The sequence below is a fragment of the Hyposmocoma kahamanoa genome, unplaced genomic scaffold, assembly GCF_003589595.1.
Source record: "Hyposmocoma kahamanoa isolate Upper Pololo Valley unplaced genomic scaffold, ASM358959v1 91303, whole genome shotgun sequence".
NCBI lineage: Eukaryota > Metazoa > Arthropoda > Insecta > Lepidoptera > Cosmopterigidae > Hyposmocoma > Hyposmocoma kahamanoa.
Genome location: NW_020654699.1, coordinates 1 through 12,992, shown reverse-complemented (window position 1 = coordinate 12,992; position 12,992 = coordinate 1). Strand labels below are relative to the sequence as shown.

Here is a 12,992-nt window from a genome sequence, read left to right as displayed (position 1 = left end):
AATTCAAGTGTAAATTTATTTTACCTATGGAATAAATAATCTTTGACTTTGACTTTGACTGCTTGGCGGCAGAAATAGGTAAGGTGGCAGTACTTCCCTGAACTTGAACTCTTTCACAAGGACCTCTAATGCTACTTGTTTCATTATACTATGTATACTATACTATAAATTAAAGGTGTGGTGTCTAGTATCCAAAATATTGAACATAGCTTACCTCCAAGAATATAGACTGTGACAACATTAGTCTGTGGAGATACATGTGCAGCATATCGGTGTACTGTGAATTTTCTCGAACAATGTCCACCAGTTTCCTATATCTGCAAAGATGAAAATTCTAAAGCAGTGATTAGGGCTTGCTCCTGGGATTTCTCGGTTCTGGGAATACCGGTAAATCCCGGTACTGGCGAGGGGCAATGAGTACCGATACCGCGATTATGGATTCCTCCTGGTTGTAATAATAATAAAAATTAATTAATTAATGTATTAGGCCTTGAAAGAGGCGAGAGTCTAAAATATATATAATAATAATAAAGAACTTTATTTATCTACAATGAGTACAGTAACATACAAGTTTATCCTTAAATAACATCGTGTGTAGTAGATAAAAAGGAAAGAGAATCAGTTTAAGCTGTTTTTCAGATCCCTACCCTTTCGAAGAAAGTCGCTACATTTGAAATAAGTTTTGTGTGACGCACCGACCGGCTCCACAAAAACAAAACCAGCCATGAATACTAAATAATTTACAAATAACATGACTTTAACCTATAAACATATTGGTACCAATGTCATTCAATATACCAACATAGCAATTTAGAACAATCCGATTTGAAGTTTGGATTGGAATAAACAGTACACATAAAAAAAACAAAATTAAAAGTGTTGGTTAGAACCACGTATACGAGTACATACGATGGATAGATGAGGCTACATCCATTTTGTTATCATCGGGGGACTAGGCGTAGGCTGCTGAGGCTCTGTGTCCTATGTCGTGGTTATTCCAAAGGTTCGCACGAAGGGTATGTACGCATACACGGCACACAGAGGGTGTGCCTTTTTTTACTTATTACATTTCAAAAGCACTAAAAACAAAACATTCCAGTATAACATAATTTTAACTAAGTTTTTCATCATACTTGCTCCTAAACAGTGGCATGACATACAGGCAAAGTCGACAGTAATGTTCTAAAACCATGCCCATGGGCATTTTTAATTACATTATCGCCCTATGGATTTTATATGACAAAATTAACCAAAAAGAAAAATAAAATATTTTTAAAAAAAAGATAAGATTTAAAAAAATCTGAACGTATACGTATGAAAATTACCCAATAATTAAAGCCTTCAGCCTACGACATCGGGCTTCTTACAATCTCTCGTTAGTAATTTCTTATTTACCGCCCTTAATACTCAATGTACTATTTCCTTAAACCGGTATTTGGGTGATTTTCAGGTAAGTTTTTTGTACTCAATTTTGGTGACAATTTCTTTTTATTTCAATATTTATGGAATATCATCATGATGTATTATTTAATATTCGAGTGTGGTAACCTGAAACATTCTTTAATATTTCACGATGTTAGGTGTATTCGAGAAAAGGAAAAAGAAACAAGAAAAAGAAAGAAGTGAAATTGTTTATCCAGGACTGATTATAGATAAACAATTCTTATGTTAGAAAAGAAAGAAGAAAAGGAAAGAAGTTAAATTGTTTATCTAGGACTGATTATAGATAAACAATTCTTATGTTAGATTTAATACATAGATAAGTTCTTATTATTTGTATAATATAATCGTACGTAACGTAACGAGTAACTCAACGTATAACGCTATGCAATGCCGGGATAAAGAAATTGAAGCCGTAAAAAGGTCGCCACAGGACAGGCTTAGCCTAGTGTGGGACCACCTGTAATGACTCACAATGTTTTCAGGCATGGCATCACGTTAACAATGCATGTTTTTGTTAATGTTTAACACACACTTAATGTTCATTTAGCATAAGTATCTTGTTCTTGTCTTAAAAATGTAAATATGTAAAGTATTTTGTTTTTCTGTGTGTTTGTGATGCCAATAAATATATTCTTATTCTTAATTTAACTGGAGACCACACATAGATCACGTATGTAACAAACTAAGGGTTTTTGCAGCTAAACAGTCTATTTCAATACAAACTTCCGTATGTAATGATGTCTCTTGCTGACTCCGTAATAAACTATGGTCTGTAGCTGTGGACGCACTTATAAGACTTACTTCAACAATATCCATAAACTGCAGCTATGTTAACTAAAGTTAATTGTCCTTTACAACCATTGACTTACAAATAAATGGACGACGGGTCTAATACAAAAACCACGAAAAAAATGTCCCAAGTCAACCTATTCGAAATTTAAATTGTAATGTCATCGCAGTATCGCGCTGTCAGTAGAACAAATGAAGACTAAAGCGGAGTGTCGCGGTCTGTATACGATTTTAGCGCCTTAAAAGTGCGGACACTTTTTAGCGCGGACCCGACGTCCATATAATTGTAAGTCAATGTTTACAACGTTAAATAAAAATTGAAGGATAACTATGACAAATTATTTGGTTACTGTAGAGTTTTAAATGTATTTGACAAAGCCAAAATGCTATTCGTATGTCATTTCAAACCATCGAGTATATAACCTGGTTACCGTGGTTACCGGGTATGCCGAAAAATGCAAAACTGCTTTAAAAAGACACTGTCTTGGTTCGTAGCATATCTATAGTACTTATGTAAATGTAGACATATACTCTGGAATTAATTAATATTATAGTAAATTAAGTTAATTTAAGTGTCGAGCTTGTTAGCTCATTGCTAGGTAGTTAAACCACTAAGTTTTTTCCTAGCGATAAAGAAGCGTCGTTTTTCTATAAAATTGAATAAATAAAAAATAAAATAATAATAAAAATTGTCACCCAAAATTGAGTACAAACAATTTACCTGAACATTACTGATTTCATCGTTGTACAAAAACATTTCCATTATTACTGCTGCGTGTTGACATTTCTCTTGTTTTGCGTGAGAGCATTGACTTACAAATAAAGTGAGAGTCGTTAATAAAGACTGTCACTATACTGTCATTATACATAATCTTTGTATATTATAAATACCCATCGCTGGACACAAGTCTCTTCTAATAAATGGTCGAGAACAGTACTTTGCCTGTGATGTTCAAGTCCTGTGCTCTGTAAACGCATGTTCGCACTGCGAATCCGAGACGATACAAATCTACAAAAACTCGGACCCACTTCGCATGTTCGGAACGTGTGTTGGTGTGACCTCCTTACATTGTCATCCCACCTTTTTATCGCCTTTTTCTCCGGTTCCGGCCCACTCGTATTTAAATTTTGAATTGATCCATAGTAATGAAACTATTTTTCCGGATTTAAATCGCGTATATTTGTTTTTTCAAACAAACCGACGTTGATGTTGATATTGATGCTGCGAGAGGCCATTGAAATTAAAAAACATCCTAATTTCAACAGGGAAGATGGTTTCTCCGTACCACCAGTTTGGGATCCAGTATTTCCGCTAATGAAAAATCCCAAACAGACATAAGACTGCAGTACTAATTAATATGTTTTAGTTTATTCTAATTTCTATGAATAATTAATAATAAATTGAACTTAATAAAAATTCCTTGAATAAAATAATTTGTATTACTTAATGTAGTTGTATAACTAAATATCTTAATATTCATCAATTTAGGGAGTGTTTTGTAATAATGTACCTGTTTTTGTATATACCTTTCATTGTTACAGCCTTTTTTTTATTACCTTTTCTTCTCCTTAACCGACTTCAAATAAATTTGTGAACCTGAAGTTTTCTGTTCTACTGCCGTTAACCTGGTCACGGCTTGTTAGGGTTACAACCTTTTCAGCGCTTGCGTAAACCACTGTAGTATGGTACACTTAAGCAAAAGGTGCCACTATTAAGCACCACGAATGTTGTTAATTGTAATTTATTAAAATTTTTGTTAATGTTTAATTTTGATTACTTCAATTAATTATTTATATTTTAAAACATTATTTAAAATTTACAATTTATAAACGTAACTTCAAATATAATTAATGTAACACGTGAGGCGCACTATAAGTTTTCGGAAGGAATAAGAAACTCCGAAACATACATATTTTTCATACTCTTCGACGGTGTCTTCAGGTGATGAAAATCATTGACCGCGTAACTGGTTCTTAATTTTGGAAATAAATGAAAGTCACAAGGTGCCAGATCGGGACTGTACGCGGGATGGCTCATAAGGTCAACGTTGTTGACCTTCAAAAATTCATTTGTCTGTCTGGGTGTGTGAGTACTGGCATTATCGTGGTGCAAGATGATACGGCATTTACGGTTATTTTTACGGAGTTTGTCAATAACTTCCGGCAAACAAATGGTCGTGTACCAATCACTATTCAGGGTACATACATTCTCCAAAGCAACTGTAGTCACGTGTCCAGTTTTATTAAAAACAAAAGAAGCAATCAACCGCTTAGAGGCACTTTGCACGCGTGCCACTTTAGTTGGTTTCAGCTCATCTCGAAAAACCCATACGCTCGATTGCTGCTTTGTTTTGGGATCGTAACTATAAATCCATGTTTCATCGCCTGTTACTATGTCCCACACCAAATTTGACGCCCCTTCGTTGAATCTGGTAAGCATGGCATTGCATCAAATGACGCGATCCGTTTTTTGAGCCTCAGTAAAATTGTGTGGGATCCACCGTGAGCACAGCTTTTTCACACCCAAATATTTCTGTAGTATTGATTGTATTTGACTCATGCCTATGCCTAAAGATGCCCGAATCTCATGGTATGTCACATGCCTGTCTGTTTTGATCATACGGCGCACAGCATCGATGTTTTTGTTGTTCACAGCAGTGGACGGGCCACCATCACGAAATTCGTCATTGAGATTCTCGCGACCGCATTAGAATTCTGCAAACCAGCTATAAATAGTCGTCTTGCATGGTGCTTCATCGCCAAAAGCACTTTGAAGCTGTTAAATTACACTTAAAGTCGTAGAAAATCATACTACGAAAACTTTCACGAGTTAAATCCACAGTGTTGTAAACAACCAATTTCTAAAATGACGCCACAATGTAAAAACAAGTGACAGTCAGATTTCTGTATTCTACAGCCAAAGACTTCCACTTTCAAATGTTCTGATTATTTTTTAATATTATTTATGTAAGTGGCCAGTTCCGGAAACTTATACTGCGCTCTATGTATAATTATGGATTATGTTGTCTGATATTGAATAAATTAATTTGTATTTAATGATATTACCTACCGCCTGTCATGCAGAGGCCGTGGGTTCGTATCCGGACTCGAACCTCCGCGATTTTCGGAATTTATATGTGAAATTTGATTTGGAATTAACCATAAGCTTTTCTGTGATGGAAAACATCGCAATAAAACCTGCACGTCGAAGATGGTTCTCAACCTTCGGAAAACGTAAACCTCGCCTGAGAGGAGACCCTGCCGTGAGACGTATAAATAGGTTGATGGTGATCTCGTACCAACCTTTCAACGATTTCGCCTAGCATGTATCCCATTTCAAAATGCGGGCTGTCTTCATATTCATGCCTGATGTGGTTTACAGAGTACTGTCTCGTTTGCGCTGCAAAAATAAAAGCAATGTACAACAAAAGTTTGTTATTATTAATAACCGACGTCAAAAAGGACGAAGTTCTAAATTCGACTATATTTCCCGACCCGAGCCCGAACCCGATGATTATTCTTTTTTTATAATTAATAATACAAAGATCGAACACTCAGAAAAAATTCCTTCGATCCGGTCGGATTCGAACCGACGTCTTCTTGCATACCGTACCAGACGCTATACCAACTAAGCCACGGAACGAACCAACGGACCTCACGAATTTTTCTATGTGCTTGCGTCGTGCCTTTGTACTTGGTCTTTCAACGACTTTTTAGTCGTAGCGCCTTCTATGAGAAATCTTTTACAGATTTATCACCCAGTTAATACCTTTACAGCTACCAGTCCTGGCGAGAAATGTCGCTATTCACTGTATTAATTAAATTTTTATTGAATTGATATTCAATTATTTTTTGTGAAAATACTCCACTAGTTTGTTATAATTATTAATACAATTAATAATTATAACAAACTAGTTATTTTATTGTTAGAAAGGGAGTACCTCAATTGTGGTCCCCGCTTTCTTTCTTTGTGGCGGGACGAACAAGTCGTGCGCCTAAAGGTAAGCTACACGCTTGTCCATAACAGTTATAGTGACACTCAGATCTTTAATTGCAAAGATTTGTGTGGCATTACCACTGCACCCTGAGACATAAGTTGACAAGTCCCATGTGCCTGTAATTTCACCTGTACCCTTATCCTTCAAAAGAGGAACACAGTGATGCTGACATTACTGCTTGGCAGCAGAAATATGTAAGGTGGCTGTACTTCCCTGGACAAATTCTTTCCCAAAGAGCTCTACTGCTATTCTCAAATTTGAAGGAAATGTTCCACTAATTAGGGCCATGAGTCCATTGACTTACAATTATATGGACGTCGGGTCCGCGCTAAAAAGTGTCCGAACTTATAGGGCGTTAAAATCGTATACAGAGCGCCATTCACGCTTTAGTCTTCGTTTGTTCGACTGACAGCGAAGCACGCAAAATTAGACAGTACTGCGATGACATTACAATTTAAATTCAACGCTTTAGCTTTTTCATATTCCTTTACATGTCACTACGGTTAATTAGGTTGACTTGGGACATTTTTTTCGTGGTTTTTGTATTAGACCTGTCGTCCATTTATTTGTAAGTCAATGTATGAGTCCGATTCATTCGATTTCAGCCACATTCCGTAATTTGGCAAATAGATGTAATTCCACAAACTTTTGTTAACAATCCACGACAACAAACTCATATGAAAGCAAAACAAACGCTACACAACAAAAAACCAAAGAGAAGAGATAGAATAGAAGTGGCCAATTACCGCTTATATTTTCGCTTAACTAAGGTAAACGATTATTTCACGGGGAACTGTATAGGTTCTCGGCGAATTCAAAGTTTTTGTACAAAGTGACAACAATGTGATTTAAGTGAAAGTGAAGCATTACCTTTCATTACCTCGTGTGACCCCAATTCAACAAAAAACTTTCTGACACTCGCTGGACTCGTCCACCAATTGTACCGCAAACCTTCCGAGTTGGTGTAATGCGTGAAACCTGAAAAATAAATAAAGCATGTTTCTGCTGCCACCTTTGGGATGGCTCTGCTACATATCAACTGGCCGCTTTGGATTCAATTGACAACCTTGACAAGAGGCTTATAGATGACTCGGAATTAGTGGAGGCGAAGCTGCAGAGCCTTGAACACCGCCGTAAAGTTGTCTGCTTGTCGGTATTTTACAGAATGTATCACGGAGAGTGTGCGATGGAATTACACGATTTAATTCCGCCTTCTCCTTTCCATCACCGGGGGACTAGGCGTAGGCTCGGGTTCTACCCCTATGTTGTGGATATTCCAAAGATTCGCACAAAGCGTTACGGTTCCACATTTATATGGCGAACGGCTATGGAGTGGAATTCTCTGCCTGCAGACTTGTTCCCTGAACGTTATAACTTGGACCTTTTCAAGGCGAGAGTGAATAAGGTGTGCATGCTCCATCGTCACTTTCCATCAGGTGAGATGGAGGTCAAATGCGCACTTATATTTTATAAAAAAAAAATAGGTTTGGAGTTTCTGAGATTGTGAGGATTGTAATTATGTTCATAAGATCGTAATGTTCATCACTTCAGACAATAAATGAATTCTACTCTATTCCTTAAAAAAGGATTAAACTGCAGTACTCGGGTACATTTTTTAATCGACTTAAAAACTTTTTTTTAAACAGGAAAGAGATTCTTAATTGGTTTTTCTTTTTTTGTATGTACACCATTGACTTACAATTATATGGACGTCGGGTCCGCGTTAAAAAGTGTCCGAACTTATAGGGCGTTAAAATCGTATACAGAGCGTCATTCACGCTTTAGTCTTCGTTTGTTCGACTGACAGCGAAGCAAGCAAAATTAGACAGTACTGCGATGACATTACAATTTAAATCCAACGTTTTAGCTTTTTCATATTCCTTTACATGTCACTACGTTTAAATAGGTTGACTTGGGACATTTTTTTCGTGGTTTTTGTATTAGACCCGTCGTCCATTTATTTGTAAGTCAATGAAGTATACATATATTACGCGATCATTTGTGAGCCGATCTTCGATGATTCTTTTTCTGGTGGAAAGAGGTTAGGTTAGGAGGCTACCTCGGTAGCGGTCCTATTCATCCCAAAGGTGGCAAACTAGGGGATGAAACTGGTTTCACGCACTTTCCGGTAACCGAGTTCAATGAAACTTGGCAAATCGAGACGAGATCGGGTTTTTTAGTGCTCTGTACTGAGATAATTTTATAACACCAAGTGACGGGACGAACGAGTCGTGCGCCATGGTACACAGTGCAACTTAGAGCTTTGCCCCCGCGCCCGTCACCCTGAGGCTAACTTGACAAGTGTCATGTGTCGAGTTCTTAGGTTTTCGCGATTGTTACACATAGGAAATGAAACTATTTTTCCGGATTTAAATCGCGTATATTTATTTTTCAAACAAACCGACATTTCGGGCCCTTTACAGGTCCCATGGTCACGGTTGACTGAGGTGGTACAGTCTTCAACCAGTTATATCTAATATTGATGCAAACCACCCTACTTTTTCCACTATAGTTACAATAGTTATTAATTAAATACCTTATTTTTAATTTTACAAAGAAAACATTCCAATTTACGCTACATTAAGTTTTACAAATTATTTTATTGAATGAATTTTCATTAAGTTTAATTTATTATTAATAACTAATTAATAACTATTGTAACTATAGTGGAAAAAATAGGGTGGTTTGCATTAATATTAGACATAACTGGTTGAAGACTGTACCACCTCAGTGACCATGGGACCTGTAAAGGGCCCGAAATGTCGGTTTGTTTGAAAAAACAAATATTCCCAATTTAAATCCGGAAAAATAGTTTCATTTCCTAAGTGTCATGTGCCTATAATTTCACCACCACCCTTCAAAACCGGAACGCAGTAATGCTCACAATACTACTTAGCGGCAGAAATAGGTAAGGTGGCAGTACTTCCCTGGACGAACTCTTTCAAAAGTAGCACTAAATTGATTTTCATTGACAAAAACTAATATTTTTGTCGGATCTGGACCCCGATTCAGAACTCTTCGATATTTTAACCGAATCGTTCGATTGGTTAAGTAAATTAATAAAATTGAACAACATCCAGACTTTATTTTAAAATAGAGATTTCAATATTACTTTCTTGCTTTGTAAACAATAGGATTTTCGGTAGCTTTCTTTCGACAACTGTCTTCTGAATACATTGACTTACAAATAAATGGACGACGTGTCTAATACAAAAACCACGAAAAAAATGTCCCAAGTCAACCTATTTAAACGTGGTGACATGTAAAGGAATATGAAAAAGCTAAAACGTTGAATTTAAATTGTAATGTCATCGCAGTACTGTCTAATTTTGCTTGCTTCGCTGTCAGTCGAACAAACGAAGACTAAAGCGTGAATGACGCTCTGTATACGATTTTAACGCCCTATAAGTTCGGACACTTTTTAGCGCGGACCCGACGTCCATATAATTCTAAGTCAATGTCTGAATAACGTATTTTGGCTTTGCCGGTCGAGAAGTTCGAGTAATTGTACTGGTGTGACGTCATTTCGATTCGGTATCGAATACGACAGTTTGATTCGGGTGTTGTGAATAAAAATGAAAAGAAATCGGTCGACAACTGAGTTATCGTAAGGTTCTGAATCGACCCCCTTGTTCCGGTGCACTGGAGGCGATATTCGAACAAAGCTATTAGTATAGCTTGATGTGCTGTTTACTGTACATCTAGCATTACAATCAAACAATACTTACATAATATAAAAAAACTAGTGAACAATATACGCATCTTTTTTTTCAACGCTTGACAACTACTTCCTTTGACATCTGCATATACAAAAACGTAACTTCAATTAAAAAAAATAATTACTAGAACAAAACTATTTACGTAGGTAATAAATAATCGCAATAAAACACCTCTATTTATGATTGCTCATTACGTTTTATATAATGTAATTGAATGTTTCAAGTTTTACGTGTAATTGTCGTTCTATTGTTTCAAAATAATGTAGTGAACAAGTGAATTTATGCAAAATGTATTTTGAATGTTTTGTAATAATTTTAGGTAAGTATATACAAGGTGATAAAAAAATCACTGTCCATTTTTAACCGACTACAAAAAAGGAGGAGGTTCTCAATTCGACTGTATGTTCTTTTTTCTTTTTTTTGTATGCATGTTACGCGATAACTCCGGTATTTGTGAACCGATTTTCATGATTCTTTTTTTGTTGGAAAAGGGGTATTTCCATAGTGGTCCCATTTCATTTTGAAGAAAATCATCCACCTCGAAGGGTGGCTGTTCACGCATGAAGATTCATTTTCATAAATAGCGCCTAACATTAATTTAGGAGCAATTACTTTAATGGTTGATTTTGCTATGTCTCCAATTCAAGGCGTTTTTATCTCAATATACTTTGAGTAGTGAGAACCGATTTTTATTATCTCCAGTGTCAAGTCCTGTATAGTGGCGAACTAGGGGACATTTCAATAAAACTTAGCAAATAGACGTAATTCCACGTACTTTTGAGGTTTGTTTTTTTAGTACTCTGTACTGAGATTATTTCCTGTGCAATAAGATTCAGCAATAGAACACATTAGTGAAATAAAACAAAAAGAAATTCCCCTTTTTTTATTTTAATATTTCTCGATAATTTCTAACGCATGGTTATCTCAAAATAGTAAATAAAATTAGGCGATCGGCACCGAGTTGTCTAGACGCTTATGCGCCAGCACGTCGCGTCGCATCGCGCATTAGTTTAAGCGCGAGAATACACGTCCGATTTCGTGTCTGATGGTCGGATCCGACTATCGGATCGGATTCACTTAATACACGTCCGATTCTTACGTCAGACTTTTTCTGAACTAACTGCAGTGTTGCCAATTTATGGGGAATTCCCCAAATACAGGGAATCTCAACTCAACAGCTCGTTTGGGGATTTTGTTTGGATTATATATGGGGAAAATGCCCTCGCATTCTAGAATTTTATCATATTTTTGTAACATTTATGATCACTGATAAAAACATTATTTATTTGTTTGTTTATGAACAATATCAATATTTTTTTCAACATCGCACATGCGCTGCTTACTTAGCAACGTTTATATAGAATTATTAGCAAACCGCTTATACGTATAAAATTATCCAATAGAACTAGAATCACTTTATCTTGTACTGTAAAATTACTACTATTATCAGTCACCGACAAAAGCCTGGCTTTTAAACGTGCGCTCAACACGCACCGACTGACCATCATCATCCTAGATGATGATCAGTCGGTGCATGTTGAGCGCGCGACCCTTCCTCGTTTTGACCGGTCCCCGGTGTGAAAAAAGAATACAGCTGTTGCCGAACAAAGCCGATCAGTAGGTATTTTAAAGGACTATCCACACACATCAGGGCCGTGCCCGGGACGTGAACGGGGCGTGCTAGTTTGTATGAACTGCGGGCCGTCCCGGCCCCGGCCCGGACACGGACAAGTGAGAACGAGTTCATACAAAATATTACGCAACGATATTTTTTTGAGCCCCTGACGGAGCATGACCCGTCCACGTCCCGGATGTGCATGGTTAGGTATTAATACCACAGCTTGCCACTGGTCAAGCTTAAATATTAAAGTTTAAACTTAAATCAACTTGTTGAGTTTATTTTATTATAGCATAACGTATATGTAATAGATGGGCCCATTTTGACTTTCTTATTTGATATATTTTTAAGCGTAACAGTAACAATATAATAAATACTGAGAAATAATAAATATTATTATATGTGGGAAATATGACCAAATTTATAACCTTGATTTTTGGGGATTTTGAATAATTTGCATTGGCAACGCTGCAAATCGGAGGGAAGAATCGGATATGTATTTCGTCTCCCCGCAAAAGTATAAAGAGCGCGCCTTCGGACAATCGGATCGGTAATAAAATCGGACGCTATTTCCGATTCGGACGCCGTATTGAGTGTTCATACAATTATATGGTACGAGCGCCTTCCAGTAGTCGGTTCAGACTATCGGATGGAAAAAACAGACGAGTATTGTCACACTAATAATTTGTTGTCTGTCAAATACATAAACTCGCGCGCTGACTCCGCCCACCGCCCCATACCGGTCTTGTTGCTATAGCAAAGGCGTCTGCCAATCGTTAGGGCGTCAATATTATTCACAATTTTTGAGACGTCATTACTCATTTATTCGTTAAGTATTTGAAAAAAAAACCTTTTGTAAAAAAAATGTATTTTTTATTTCCATTGTACAGTATGCTCCTTTAATAATCAGTGGTTTTTTTTATCACCCTGTATAAACATACTTGTACATATGTATAGTGGAAGAAAAAAATTACGATATGAAATAGTAACATTTATGTTTAAATAAATATTTAATTTAAGTAATATTTCTTAATAAACATACAATTAGATATAAATGAGACTATAAGTCTGACTGAAACCCATGAAATGCTGAAAAAAAATAGAATGAGAATTTTAAAATAGCATGTACTTAAATTATCATTTTAAATTTGCAAAAGTAGCAGGCAAAAAACTCGAAACTTTTATCTTTTCTACTGATTGATCAGAGGATCAAAGAAAGAGGGAGAAAGAGTTCCCTGAGATATAAAATAAATTACTTAAATCGATGAGCTACGCAAAAAATGTTTGATTTGTATAAATTAAATTTGATAGTTTTATGTTGGCCTCAAAACTAAGATGAGCTTAAAAAACAAAATTTAGATACTTATTTCTAAAACTAAGTAAATGTTGATTATATTTGTAAACTAATATTACTTTCATTGTGAT

General features: G+C 36.2%; 1 long non-coding RNA gene across 1 annotated transcript; it reads right to left on the bottom strand.

The window, feature by feature from the left end:
- Window positions 1–214: 214 nt before the first annotated feature.
- On the bottom strand, window positions 215–7,190 carry LOC113236366. Its single transcript, XR_003310947.1, has 3 exons — window positions 7,101–7,190; window positions 5,536–5,632; window positions 215–317 (listed from the first exon to the last, which is right to left on the bottom strand). It is a non-coding gene; the product is annotated as an uncharacterized LOC113236366 (long non-coding RNA).
- Between the last annotated feature and the right edge of the window lie 5,802 nt (window positions 7,191–12,992).